The sequence below is a fragment of the Pituophis catenifer genome, unplaced genomic scaffold, assembly GCF_029215685.1.
Source record: "Pituophis catenifer annectens isolate HBS135680 unplaced genomic scaffold, rPitCat1.0.hap2 SCAF_1, whole genome shotgun sequence".
NCBI lineage: Eukaryota > Metazoa > Chordata > Lepidosauria > Squamata > Colubridae > Pituophis > Pituophis catenifer.
In genome coordinates, this window is record NW_027256881.1 from 308146564 (window position 1) to 308162561 (window position 15998).

At 36.9% G+C, this 15998-nt stretch overlaps 1 protein-coding gene across 1 annotated transcript in view; it reads left to right on the plus strand.

Annotated features, from left to right (window-relative positions):
- Window positions 1–15998, plus strand: part of PPP4R4 (protein phosphatase 4 regulatory subunit 4) — an 82379-nt gene that overhangs the window by 25477 nt on the left and 40904 nt on the right. The gene's annotated exons all lie outside the window — the stretch shown is intronic.

The window sequence follows — 15998 nt, forward strand, 5'->3', positions numbered from 1 at the left end:
TCTTGGAATGTTAACGGTTTAAATTCTCCACAAAAAAGAAAGAAAATATTTCATTATTTGAAGCAATTTCAGAACGATGTTATTTGTTTGCAAGAAACGCATATTAAATCTTCAGATCAAAAGTACTTGATAAATTCGAAATTAGGTACACACTTTGTGGCATCAGCACCAGAAAAGAAAAACGGCCTAGTAATATATGTTAAAAGAGGCTTAGTGGCCAATTTAATTGAGGCTGATACTCAAGGTAGATATATTGCAGTTGAATTAACAACACAGAGTGGGAAGCTGCTTGTAATTGGGGTATATGCACCTAATCAACAACAAGATAAATTTTACAAACTTTTACATACTAAAATACTACAATGGGATTATAGATCCTTATTTTTAATGGGTGATTGGAATGGGGTATTAGATACCCAGAAAGATAAGAAAAGTCTTTCCAAGATCTCAATGCGTGCTAAGTTGCCTAAATCTTTTTTTGATATTTTGGAGGATATGGAGCTTAGAGACATTTGGAGAGAAAGGAACGTATTGGAGAGCGATTTTACTTTTTTCTCAGATAGGCACCAATCTTTTTCAAGGATTGATTTTATATTAACTACAAACGATCTTTTTTCTAGGGTGAAGAGTACGAAGATATGTCCAAGAACTTTAACTGATCATAGCCCGGTTTGGGTGGAACTAGAGCAGGAGAGAGGGGAAAGGAGGTCTTGGAGGCTAAATGAGAATTTATTCAGATATGAAGACAATTTGTGTGAGCTTAAAAAACAAATGAAAGAATTTTTTATTAATAATATGAACAAAGGAACTTCGATGGAGATGGTATGGGATGCGTGTAAGGCTTATATGAGAGGAACATTAATTTTTTTGAATAATAAATATAGATTAAAACAACAAAATAGACGGAAAGAGATAGAGGAGGAAATTAAAAAGAAGGAACAATTGCTTATAATTAATCCGGGAGATAAAAAGGCAAAAGATATGATTAATATTTTAAGAGAGCAATTTAATATGTTAATGGCGGGGCAAGTTGCAACTAGCATACAATATGCCAGACATAATACGTTTTGTAATGCTAATAAACCTGGGAGATGGTTGGCTTACACGATGAGGAAAAAACAGAAATCACGTATTATAGACAAAATAGAATTTAGAGGTAAAGAGATTTATCAACAGAATTTAATAAAAAAGGCTTTTTTGGAGTTTTATACAAAATTATATGCTAAAGAAGCAATTCAAGATGTTGATATTGATAGATATCTAAAGATGGAGATTCCTGAATTAACGTTGGAACAGAGAGATAGATTGAATCAACCTATAACTTCTGAGGAAATTGTTGGAGCAATTAAACAATTAAAAATAGGTAAGGCTCCGGGAACAGATGGACTAACAGCTGTTTATTATAAACATTTACAATCCGAAATGTTAGAACCATTAAAAATTTTATTTAATAAAATACAATTAGGAGGAGGAGTACCACCTTCTTGGAAAACAGCCTTTGTTTCACTAATTCCAAAGGAGGACCGAAATTCCATTAAGCCGGAGAATTATAGGCCAATTTCACTTCTGAATACTGACTATAAGATTTTTGCTAAAATATTAGCTAATAGACTAATGCCAGTTATGCAACAAATAATTCACAATGATCAATCTGGGTTTATAAAAGGTAGACAAATGAGATATAATGTTAGACAAATTGTAAACTTATTGGAATATTTGGAAAAACATAATCAAGTCCCTGCAGCGTTTATATTCTTGGATGCAGAGAAGGCATTTGATCGTTTGAACTGGCAATTTTTGTTTAAAATAATAGAGAAAATGCACTTTGGGGAATATTTTACACAATCAATTAGAGCGATATACCAACAGCAATCAGCACAAATCATAGTTAATGGAGGTTTAACAGAGGCTTTTAAAATTGAGAAAGGAACAAGACAGGGGTGTCCTCTGTCCCCACTATTATTTATTTTGACTTTGGAGGTATTACTGAATAAGATACGTGATTCACAAAAATTGAAGGGTATTGTAATTAGACAACAAGATTACAGATTAAGAGCCTTTGCAGATGATTTGGTTATTACCTTATCTCAACCTATATAGTCGGCTCCATATATATTGGATATAATTAATCAATATGGGAAAGTATCAGGATTTAAAGTTAATTCACATAAGACAAAGATGATAGTTAAAAATATGACTACATTTGAAAGAGACAAATTAGCAAGATTAACAGATTTTGAAATAGTTAAAAAGGTTAAATATCTAGGGGTATACATAGCAGCTTCAAATACAAAATTATACAAAAACAATTATGAGGTACTTTGGCAGAAGGTACAGAAGGATATGGAAAATTGGAAAAAATTACAGTTGTCTTTATTGGGAAGAATTGCAGCAATTAAAATGAATGTTTTACCTAGATTTTTATTTCTGTTCCAAATGATACCTGTGCTTAAGAAAGATGAAAATCTGAGAGAATGGCAGAAAGGTGTTAATACTTTTATTTGGGCTGGGAAAAAACCCAGAATAAAAATGAAAATTATACAAGATACACGTGAAAGAGGGGGTCTTAAAATGCCTAATTTAAGATTATATTATGAAGCAGCAGTTTTATCACAAATCAGTGATTGGTTTAATTTAACTGAGGGGAGAATTTTGAATTTAGAAGGTTATGATTTGTTATATGGATGGCATGCCTATTTGTTATATGACAAAAAAGTGGATAAAGTATTTAAGGTTCATATATTAAGAAATGCTTTGTTAAGGGTTTGGAAAAAATATCAATATAAGTTAAATTATAAGATACCTTTATGGGCAAATCCTAGACATGCAATAGAAAATATAAGTATAGAACAAAAACAGGAGGTGATTACCTATAAAGAGCTTCTTATTATGGAAAGGGGGGTAATGTACTTGAAATCTTTAGATATACTGAGAGAAGAAGGTATAACTTATACATGGTTTCAGTATGGTCAACTTCAAGCTAGATGGAAGGAAGATCAAAAAATTGGCTTTGTGCAAAATGAGGAGAATCTGGTAAAACAAATTAGAGATCAAAAACAAATGCATATTAAAAGGTTGTATAATGCTTTATTGGAAATAGATTCTGAGACGGAATTGGTTAAAGACTGTATGATTAAATGGGCACAAAATTTTCAAGAGCCAGTAATGATGGAAACTTGGGAAAAGATTTGGATTAGAAATGTGAAATTTACACAAGCACAAAATTTAAGAGAAAATTTTTATAAAATGTTTTATAGATGGCATTTAGATCCTAAAAAATTATCATGTATGTATTCTAATGTGCAAGCTAAATGTTGGAGATGTGACTGTGATGATGCAACTTATTATCCTATATGGTGGACTTGTAGAAAAATCAAAGCATTTTGGATAAAGATTTGGTGGGTGATGCAGAATATTCTCAAAAAGAGACTGAAATTTACTCCACAGTTGTTTTTACTGGGTATAACTACGGACTGTACAGTTGCAGAGACTAAATTGATTTTGAACTTGATAACAGCAGCAAGATTGTTGGTAGCACAATACTGGAAGAAGGACTTTTTGCCTACTATTGATGACTGGATATTGAAAGTAACTAATTTAGCTGAAATGGCTAAAATTTCAGCATATCTGAAGGATCACACACAAGAAAGGTACATACAGGACTGGAGAAGATGGATTGATTATATACAAAATAAGTATCAGACCAAAAAATATCAAATAGCTTATGAATGATTTCTTTTATTTGTATAAGCGTTATATAAGTGACATTAGAAGTATTATGTTTAAGAAATAGGATTTTATATATGGGGGGTTAAGAATTTTTTTTATAGGGATGTTAGTTTAATGATTGGTTACGCAATTTAGATTATTGTTAAAGATCAATAGAAATACCTTGTGTTCTGCTCTGGGAAGTCGGGGAGGGGGAGGGGGGTTGGGGGGGGTTGTGGGGAAAATATGTTTGTTTTTAAAACTTTTTCAATAAAAAAAAAAAAAGAGAAAGGTGGGGCTAAATGAATCAAAAGTTGGAGTTAAGATTGCCAGGAGAAATATCAACAACCTCAGATATGCAGATGATACCACTCTAATGGCAGAAAGTGAAGAGGAACTAAAGAACTTTTTGATGCGGGTGAAGATGGAGAGTACAAAAGTTGGCTTGAAACTCAACATTAAGAAAACTTAAGATATGGCATCCGGCCCTCTCAATTCCTGGCAAATAGATTGGGAAGAAATGGAGGTAGTGACAGACTTTATCTTCCTGGGCTTCAAGATCACTGCATGGGGACTGCAGCTGAGAAATTAAAAGATGCTTGCTCCTGGGAGGGAAAGCTATGGCAAATCTAGACAGCATACTAAAAAGCAGAGACATCACCATGCCAACAAAAGTCCGTATAGTCGAGGCTATGGTGTTCCCAGTTGCAATGTATGGCTGTGAAAGTTGGACCATAAGAAAGGCTGAACGCCAAAGAATTGAGGCCTTTGAACTATGGTGCTAGAGAAGACTCCTGTGAGTCCCTTGGACTGCAAGGTGATCAAATTGATCAGTCCTAGAGGAGATCAACCCTGACTGATCTTTAGAAGGCCAGATCCTGAAGATGAAACTCAAATACTTTGGCCACCTAATGAGAAGGAAGGACTCACTAGAGAAGAGCCTAATGCTGGGAAAGATTGAGGGCAAAAGAAGAAGGGGATGACAGAGAATGAGGTGGCTGGATGGAGTCACTGAAGCAGTAAGCGTGAGCTTAAATAGACTCCAGAGGATGGTAGAGGACAGGAAGGCCTGAAGGAACGTTGTCCAGGGGACTGCGATGGATCAGACACGACTTCGTAACTAACAACAACAATGAAAAAGAGATTACTATTAATAATTTGATTGGGTAACATCTTAAATAAAGGACCGTTATTCTATTCTTGGGGCAGTTCTTCATTCAGAAAACAAAAGATTAGAAATATAATGTTAGCAAACTGATCCTGGTCAGCAAGGTTACCATGCTACATAGTTACAATAGCTGATAGCCAAATCTATTTTTTAAAAAATAATATAACTAACAACATTGAGTGATAGTAATTATCTAATGATAAATCATTAAAATGCAAAGACTCTTTTCTTTAAACAGAACTACAGTGGGAAACCTTTGCAATTCAAATACAAACTTGATGGAAGGAAAAGTCTGTAACCAGATAGCTTAAAGAAAATAACTGCAGATAGAACTTGGTATAGAGCAGTGATGGCTAACCTTTTTGTCATCACGTGCCAAAAGCGGAGGGAGTGCGGGGGGGGGTGTCGCATGCATGCCCACATCCATAATTCTATGCACCCTGCCCCCCCGCGCATGCACGCATGACCCCCCGCACTTCCCCTGCTTTTGGCACTTGATGCCATGGTGGGCCCGGTAGGCCCGTTTTTTCACTTTCCCCAGGCTGCAGAGCCTTTCTAGGAGCCTTGGGAGGGTGAAAATGGCCTCTTCCCCCCCCACCCGAGGCCCTCCGGAGGCCGGAAACAGTGTGTTTCCTGACTTCCGGTGGCCTAGAAGGCCCAAAAATCAGCTGGCTGGAGCTGAGCTCGTGTGCCCACCAATATGGCTCCGCGTGCCACCTGTGGCACCCGTGCCATAGGTTCGCCATCATGGGTATAGAGTGTCTTTGTTTTTATTCCAGTGAAATAGACTTTTGAGATCTTTTAATCTAAAAGTCTATTGGCTTTCAAAATGATTTTCTGATTCAGGTATGCAGAATTGCCAGAAGGATCATGGATTTCTTTTTAAAGTTCCTTTTGAGTATTTAAAAGTCACCTTTGGCACATGCATTTTTAAGCTGTGTTAATTGTTTTAAACTGCTGAAGTTTAGATGAAAACAAGAGAGCGTTAGTCTGAAGGACTAATACTCTTAACTTTTTATCTGTCTCTGGAAGATGTTACTTCAGATAGGCAAGTTGGCTTGCTGGGGGAAAGGCAAAATTTTACAGTAAATATGCTTCTAAAGAAAAATAAGAAATTATTTTCTTCAGTGACTAGCTTAAGTCAAGTAAAAGATACCGACATAGTAAATTCTGTTATTGTTCCTTGTCTTTATAGGATTAATTTACTGTAGTATATCAATATATAAGCTGTGTCATTGTCTAATAGAAATAAGTAGGTTCATACTTCAACAATTTCTAATTAGAAGGGGAAGAAAAATTAGGGAAAAAATAACAGGAGGAATTTGTACGAATATGGTTAAATATACCCTGGGAAGTATACCCCAGGGGGATAGTGCCAGGGACCTCATAGCACCAGAAACCTCAGAAAACAGTGCCAAGAGACTCAAGCAAGCCCTTCCCCTTTAAGAAAACCAAGAAGCACCAGCTGAAAGAAAAATACAGGGCAGCCCTGCTAACAGAGCTGACAATAGAAATAAGTAGAGATAAGGGGAAACAGGATAAAAATAACTCACCTGGAGCTCCCCTTTTCCTCTTTCCTGGCAGAATTTACCCCCAGGATAGGAAAGACAAAGCCCCCAGAACAGGATTAACCCATTAAGGAAGGAAGACAGGATCCAGAGCAATCACGTTAACTAGAGGCACACAAATAAACCCTTCAAGCTGCAGGAGCTTCAAAGGGGAATTAAGAATAAAAGGCTCAGAGTCATACTTCCAAGTCTGCTTGCAAGCCAGGAATGCTCAAGCTGTCACTACTTTTCTTGCTTTCCTGAATTAAAGGATCCCTTTTCTGGCAGCTGCTTCCTATTTCTTCTCAGCATCGGTGAATGCTTCCAAGTGGGAATGAACCAGGGAAATTTCTCCCAATAATACAAAACTGCAATTCTAAATACCCTTACTCAAGTATTTTTAAATACAGGACCAGTTCCTGAGATGGATTGGCTGATAGAATTTGAACAGATGGGTCAGTGAAAGCCTTGAAAAAAATTAAAACGGATTTGAAAGAAGAAAGACAGCACTGCAGTATTTATACTTATTTATTTGTATTTGTATATTTATACTTATTTATTTGTATATCGCCTGTGTTATTTTTATAAATAACTAAAAGCAATGAACATATCCAACATACCTTTCTCCTATTTTCCGCAGAACAACAACCCTGTGAGGTGAGTTGGAGTGGGAGAGAGTGGACTGGCCCAAGGTCATCAGCTGGGTTTCATGGCTATGATGGCACTTGAACTCATAGTCTCCTGTTTTCTACCGTGGTTTCTTAACCACTAGGCCAAATCTGGCTTTCTTTATGTAACTGTTCTATGATAGAATTAATTAATTACATTATACTGAGTAGATTTTTATTTTTATTGGATGAAGATTTCAGTTTTAACTTTAGGTATCTATAATATGAAGAGCAATTCCATGAGTTATTTCTGCACAATTATTTTGGTTGCTGCTAGCCAATCAATTCTTTGTGATGAATTTCTTAAGTATACATGCAGATAAACCAAGCTAGATACTTTCCCTTTAAAAGATAATAGAAAAACCTCCAGAGAACCTGGATTCGAAGGAAGACAGGGCCTTTCTTCATATGGCAATCATAGATTATTTTATTAATTGCATTTATAGTCTGGTTTTTTTCTCTGACATCAAGCTTTAATTAGGGGCTTTCCTAATTTTATTTCCTACAGCAACAAAGTAGTTGTAGTTGCAAAGTAGTTTGAGCTACAAGAATGAATGATCCAGAGTCACCTATTGATCTCTGTGATTGAATGGGACTTGGATCTGGTTTTCCCCAGCACATTGGATACATGGTTCGCCTGAATTTAAATTGCAGAAAGAAATACTCAGATTTAGTATTAGAGGGGAAAATATGTTAAAAAATTAGAAAAACTTCATAACAGTAGAAATTAAAAAGCTTCCAGGTAAAAGTTAAGAAGAGAATAATAAGTTAACAATGGAACCAGAGAGCTGTTGGTGTCCTTTTCACTGGATGCATTGAAGAAGCTATTAGATAACTAGTTCTTTTGATGCATTAAATTGCATTCCTCTACTAAGCAGTTGAACCGATTCAGTGGTCTAAATTAGCTCTTCAGAGTGGATATAATTTTGTTTGAGCTTCAGTTGTCCTTAAAATTGAACCAAGTCGTTTATTTTCAAACTGTTTCTGAAATTGTTGTATCAGTAGAATACACAGGTAGAGAGTGAACCCTCATACCTAGCTTAGCAAGGCGATATGATTATATTTTCAATAATACTTTGTTATGCTGATTTTGGTTGGATGTTAATTGACCTGTGGACCTTGTACCTGTTGATTCAATTGTGCTCGCTGTAGTGCTTTCAGAGTGCATTTAAAATGGAAGCTTTTAGTGAAGGTTGTTTCTTTACTTTTTGGATGAGGTGTATAGGCTCTATTTATTTCTCTTCTATCTTGTAGATGTTTGACCTGCATAGATTTAAAAACCTGAAATATCTACCTGTGTTTGTTTTGGTTCTGCTTAGCACAATGGTTGTACTTAAGGTATTGACTCTGTGTTTCATTGTTCAGCTATGAATGCTGATATTGTTGGCAGAACCTGTCAAAATAGTAATAGTGGGAGTGGGTGGTGTTGATTTCTTTCGTTTTGCCTTTGTAATGTTAATTAATGTTATTCATGAAGTTAATCAGAATCAGCTTCTTTTTTGTAGGTAGCATAGCCACCCCACTGCAATTTTTGGAAACATTTAAAAAAGTCATATAGGATAAAAATGCAGAGGTGCCTATTTCAGGAATTTCTTTCAATTTTTCAGAATATTTGGTTTAAAGAGATGTTAACATGTATGCTGTTTGTACCTCCATGAATTCCAAAATACTTTTGGAGATGTTGGGAAACATTCAGCCAGGCAAGGAAGAGGACTCAAGTGGGGAATTAGCCTAGAATTGTTGCACAACCGCAAGAGATCATGCTAATCTTGTTTATGCATTTGTGTATTGTTTAAGTAAGATATAAGGACAGTAGACAGTCTTAAAAAATCATAGGGTTGAAGGGACCGCATATTGAGAATTTTTATACAATTGGGGAATATGGATATATGAAGAATGCATACCAAGAGATACTGTCTCTTAGTAGCTGCTCCATGCTTGTGAAAGTGTCTCACCCTAGAATTAATTATTGCTTAATTCCTTCTAATGTTCTGGAAGCTATTCAAAATGGAACTTCTAAAGAATGTTTGGTTGAATAGTTCATTATCATAGTCTTTAGTTTATTTTACATTGAATTATTTATAATTTCTTTTTTTTCATTATCACTATTGTAATTTATTGTAACTTTCATTAGTTACTGATAGTTTGTAATTTGGGGGTCCTTCTTGACTGACAATTCCTGCTCACTGAAGAAATGGCAGCTCTAGCTAGAAGGGTTTTTACACATTACATCTTGTGTACCAATTATAGGCATTCCTGGATTGTGAGACATTCCCCATCACCATGTGCTGTACCTTGAAGAACATTTGGAATTTATAATTGATACAGAATGAAGGTGCCTGAGCAGTGTTAGGTATATCCTAGTATATGTGAGTTGCCTGACTGGTTATGGTTACACTGGCTGCCATTTGGCTTCTAGGTGTGATTCAAAGTACTAGTTATAATTCTTAAAGTCGTAATGACTCCAGATGTGCAGGGGTGAAATCTAAAATTTTTTCCTACTGGTTCTGTGGGCGTGGCTTGGTGGGGGGTGTCCTGTCACTGAGTGAGCAAGGCCAACTCAATGTCACTCCCAGCCATGCCCACTCAGTCACAAGACCCCCTCCCACCAAGCCACGCCCACAGAACCCGGTAGGAAAACTTATTAAATTTCTATTCTGCCGGCGTGTCCTTAACTTTCTTCCGCGGCTTTGCCCACCCGCCCCATTCCCCGGGAATGCACCATTCCCTGACTCCGTCCTTGCCGCGGAGCCCCTGCCTGCTCGCCCTTTGCCATGCAGCTCTGCCCACCCGCCCCATTCCCCGGAGTCGGGGAATGCACCATTCCCCGACTCCTACTGCTCACCTTTCTCCCACGGCTGGCTGTCAGGGAAGGCAAGTGGCCGAAAGTTACCGGAGTTGCTCATTCTCCTTGAATGAGCCGCTCTGGTCCATGCGCCGGCTGCGCAAGCGCACACCCAACCTGCCGCTGATGAGTGAATTAAATAAACGGTGTGCGCTTGCACAGCCGGCGCATGGACCAGAGTGGCTCATTCAAGAAGGAGAGTGAATGACTCCGGTAACTTTTGGCTGCTTGCCTTCCCTGACAGCCAGCCGTGGGAGAAAGGTGAGCAGTAGGATACACAGCGTGGTGAAGGGCAAGCAGGCTGCAGCTCCACGGCGAGGCCGGAGTCGGGGAATGGTGCATTCCCTGACTCCGGGGAATGGGGCGGGTGGGCAGATGGGCAGAGTCTCCAGCTGCCATTGCTACCGATTGTCCGAACCACTGGCCATCATCGCTACCTACTCGCCCGAGCTGATCCGAACCGGGAGCATTTCACCCCGCAGATGTGCCTACAGATGGTCTTTGAGTTATGACAGTAATGGAGCCCAGAATTACGGTTCATGCTGGTCATTAATCAGATTATCACTTGACTTTTTGTGGTGGTTGTTAAGCAAATCCACAGTTGTGGATTGCCATGGTGAATGCCATGGTCATTAAGTAAACTCATTGTCCACAATGAGCATTTTATGCTAGAAATCAAGTGGTGCGGTACATAGGGGCTGGTTGTCAAGCATCCAAAAAGTGTTCACATGACCACAGGGGGCATCAGAATGTCAAAACTGATCATAAGTTCCTTGTTTTGGGTCCTTCGTAACTCCAAACAATTTTAAAGTGACAGTTAAATTGAGGACCACCTGTATCTGTGGGACTGCTTTCTACTCTGTTCATCAGACAGACTGATCTGAGTAAGGTCAACTCTTTCCCCTTCATAATTTGATGGGGTTTTATAAGCTAACTTTCTCTTTTTTTTTTAATTGAAAAAGTTTTTCAAATACAAATTTTCCCCCTTTTCCCCCCCTCCTCCCTAACCCCCCCCTCCCCCTCCCCTCCCCCTGTGGCTTCTACAAAATAAAACTCAAATTCATAACAGATTATATAATACTTTACCATCCCTTTGCTCCACCCCTCCATACGCTGACCCTTTCTTTCTAATAATATTATTATATCCCCCTTATACTATACATTTCAAAATAACATTCAACTGTAACATTATATAATAACTCCTAATTTAGCATAATAATATTATTATATCCCTCAGTTTAGCAATTTCTACTCATAATCTACCCTTTTCCTCCCCCCCATACATGTATCTCTTAATTCAAATCTTTTATATATATTAATATAACATTTCAAAGCAACCTTCAGCTATAAAACTATATAATAAATCCTAATTTGACATTTATTCAACTCAGTCTGCCCATTTCCTCCACCCCCATACATACATAAATCTCTTAACTCAAATCTTTTACATATATTCATATCTAAACATAATATCCCTTTTCTTAAACTAAACAATCAATAAGCTAACCTGTCTCCACCCACTTTCCTACAGGACTACCATACATAATAATTTTTAATATCTTTATTCTTCTGCCCACACCACTAAGAAGTATTCCCTTATATAAATAAAATCCTCAAATGACTTTAAGATTGTAATCCATATGATATCTTCTGTAATGTCTTTCAGCTAGATTGTTAACTCCATCACCCATGTTAGGGAAACATCACATCCTAATTCCAACAGTATGTTCGGTATCTTCAATTACCATCTGCCCCCATCAATAGTAGATGTCTTCATATATAAAAAAACCACCCGAGTGACTTTATATTTGTATTCCATATAGTGTCTATTGTAATATCTTTCATCTAAATTATTAATTCCAACCACCGTAATAGGGTAACAACCAGATCTTCTGCGTGCCCCAATCCCATAACTCTCTTGCCTTGTAGCTCAGCATAAACGTAATACATTTATCAAAGAATCCAAAATAGATAGTTCCAATCCATTCAGTTTAAGGCCATTTTCAAATCCCAAAAATACAGCACTGCAGAGGTCTGTCACTCTCCTCAAGATAATATAAACCAATACTTTGCCTCAGCTATATTTTCATGTATTCAATCAACTCTTAGATAACTGGCATTACACTGTTGTTTAGTCTAAAAGTTTTTATTTTTGTAGGACCTGCTTCTTCTTTTCTTGACTTTTTGTGGGTTAGATCTCCATCCTGGTTTCCTTTCTATAAGTTGTATATCAACTGTTTGGCTTCCATGCCGATCTATAACTTGATCTTGTTGGTTTTGCTTTTGTGGCTTAAATCTCCATTCTGGTTTCTTTTCTATGAGTTGTATATCAACTGATTGATTTCCATGCTGGTCTGTAACTTGATAAGTCATCACATTAGAATCCAAAGCCGCCTCTCTTGTATTTATAAATAGTCCAGCTGAGACCTCTGAAGGAGAATCCAGAAGCGGCTCATCTACAGAGACCTCTATAACTTGTTGTTTTTCCATTACTTCCACCTCCATCTGCTTATCCTGAATTTCTATCTCTTGTTGATTTTGCTTTTCTTTATTCCACTCATGTATTATACATAGAGATGTTGAACCCATTTTGAGAATCTTATAGTAAAATTCTTCCGCTTTTTCAACAGTATTTAGTTGATATCTTTCTCCTTGATATCTCAATATTATGCCAACTGGAGCATCCCACCTGAATGAGATGTTTTGTTTCTTTAGCTCAGTCACCAAAAATCCAAATTTCTTTCTGTCTTTTAACATCTTGGGCGGCAACTCTTTATATATCCAGATCTTTCTTCCATTCACTTGTAAAGTAGAATTAAAGGATTTTTGCACAATATCATTTCTTATTCCTTTATCTGTAAAGTAAATCACCACATCTCTAGGCAATTGCCTTTGCTTTGCAATCCAAGAATTTACTCTATAGGCCTTGTCAATCTTACAAGATACCTCCTCAGGATGAATCTTTAAAATCCCAGCCAGAACTTCAGCAGATATTTTTCTTAAATCATCTCTATTATTTTCCTGTAAGCCTCTCATTCTAACCGCAAATTCCGTGAGCCTGTATTGCATCATTGTAACTTCTTTTTCAATCCCTTGTTTTATATTTTCTGCATTGTAAGTCTCGTGATCAGCTTCCTTTTTAGTCTTTACTTCTGAGCTATTATCTTGAATATTTATCAAATCATTTTCCATTCTTTGTATTTTATTATCCAAATTATAAATCTTATCATCAACTTCCTCCATTTTAGACTCTAATAACTTAATATTTTTATCCATCTTTATAACTATTTCTGAAAAAGCATTAGTCACTGTTACAATCTTTCGTTGCAAATTATCATACTTTAGTTGTATCAATTCTTTAATTTCCTGCCTAAATTTTTCAAGATTCTGGTTCACAATCTCATCATGTCTTGCCATCTCCTCCAGAACAAATTCTTCTAGGTTAAAGCCATTCTTCTGAATCTGCAAGTTCGAAACTTGTTCACATAGTTTGTAAATGGGGGAAACCCCCCCCCCCCGCTGCTTGTTTGTCTGGCTTTGTTAGTTTTAATGCCATCCTGCCACACAGACAAACTCTTTTTAAAGAAAGAAGACTTCTCTCCAAACAAAGTCAATATCAAATCTCCAAGAGGAAAGAAACATAAAATAGAAATTTTTCTTCTCAATTCTAGCCAGCGCTGTTTATTCTGCTACTTTGTAGCTTGTTAAACTATTCAGACGGAAGGACTTTCGCTTTCGGCTTTCTTCTTCTCAAGCCTCAGAGGTCGCCATTTTAAACTTTTTTTTTCCTTCACTTTTAAGATCGCTTATAAATCATTAAAAATACTTGCGATTTAGGGTCCCAAGTCCAGATCTCATCCTCTTCAATTAAACAATCTGTTGATTTTCATTGAAAGGCTTGGTCTCGTCGCCTGGCTCTGCAATAAGCAGAGTTCTCCCGAAGCCCGGAGCAGCGGCGAAGGAAATAGGGAGCCTCATCCTGCTTCGTCCCCAAGAGTAAAACAAAAACTCTGGGGACTTCGCAGAGGGCTCTACCTGCCCTCGCCTGCTCTATCTCACATTTCCTTATGGAAATGGAGTTTTTCGAGCCGCCTTTCAGCTGTAAAGGCGGCTCTTTACGGGCGACGGGGCTGGCGGTCCCAAGGGACCGTCTGACAGCAACGGAAGCCAAACCTGAAGCCAAGCTAACTTTCTCAATAGACACACCCACACTTTGAAATTCCCTTCCTGCACAGTTTTGGTTGTCTATGTTTCTTCTAAGCTTTAGGAATGCTGCTAAAAACTGCCAATTCCACGTGGCACAGGAGGAGAGAATGCTTTGATTAGAAAGGAGATTGCAAAGTATATGATTGCTATAATTTTCTGGTTTTATTTATTTATTTATTTTTTACTTTGAACAGTTTTTGTTTCTAGGTTTTGGGGGTTGTTTTGTAATCAGTGTCTTATTTTATGATGAGATTAGGTTTATCTACTTAGAGCTTTTTGGGATTGAGTACTATACAAATAAGTAAAGTAAATAAATCTCATATGTTTTGTTGACAATTTTGTAAGCCACTATTAGTCTATATTTGTTTGGCAGTATATTTAAGTATACAGTTATCCTGAATGCTGAATGCAGAATTTTTTCCTGAAAATCCAGTACTGATGTCTCACTACTTATTTCATACTTAGTATGAGAGCAGAAAATTAGTTGTGGACCCATGTTATGTTCTTTGATATATGTTCATTTTTTGTAGAAGAAGGTATCTTCATTCCTATCTCATTTGCCAGCATTTTAAAGCAGAAGCAACCTTTTATCAAGCAAGTAATTACAGCTTGTCATGCAACTGACTCAGTAGGCAAATTTGAGTTCTATTAGTTTCACATAGTTACCATATAGATTTCTGTTTAGCCATATACCAAACTGGCATTTTCACTGTCCACAGTGTAACATCAGCCCGGTATCATCTTCCTATCTTCCTTCCCTTCCTTTCCTATTTGGTTTATATGCTGTCCCAGTTGAAATGAATTGGAAGCAGCTTGCATACCTAAATACATATTAAGATCAAAACAGTTAAACAAAAATAACAGCATAACAACATATCCCACAATTTGTCAGGGAAATACCAATCACATATATAATCCTACTTCTTTGTAATTCAGATCTTTCTTTGGTTTTGCTCATACATACGGATTCATCATGCTGTTGCTGTTTGAAAACAACATTATACACAGTGGTAATATTCTAAAGAAACTAAAGGCAAGAAATAAACGATAAATAATAAATAAAATAAAAGGAAACCTACGCAGATCTAGTTTACTTTATCAACATTCACTGTGTCTCCTTAAATTTTTGTCCTTGCAAACTGTCTTTGTTTCTATCACATCTAAATACTATTTCATACACTATCCTTGGTTTTTTAAACTTATGATCTCTCTGTTTTTGAGAGGTCAAAGGATAATGAGGATCTCATTATCTTCATCCAGACAGCTTTTCTCTGTCTTCCCCTTCTTTATTAATTCTTCCTTTATATATTTGTTTTGCAATTCAATTCTCATTCTATTTATAAACTATATACTTTTTGCATACTTGTTTCTGTTCTGTATCTGACCATCTTACCAAAAATATTATTTTTGTGTCTTCTATCTCAATGCATTCCTTACCACTGGTACCTCCCCTTCTAAACTCTGCATCTAAGATACTTGGTTCAGAATTCAGAACATTATTTCATCTGTTGGATGACCACCATCCTTTCATTTTTCATACAGAACTGTGCAGTATCATTTTTAGCATCAATGGGGGCGGGGGGGGATAGCTTTCAAGGCCCATTTAAAGGATATGTTCTTTCCAGATTTCTTCAAATGGATAGCACCCATCATTATATTTGTATTTACTCAGCAAACAGCCTACTCCATTCCAATTTGTACTGTAGTCATTCCAATATTCTCCCAACCAAAATTAATTTCCCAATTTAATCCCGTACTATAAACTGGACCTCCACTTCCAGAAAGACACAATCATTAGAAAGGCTGTCATCTCTTTCATTCCCCTTCTCCAGATCCCCCTCCAGATAAATAATTTG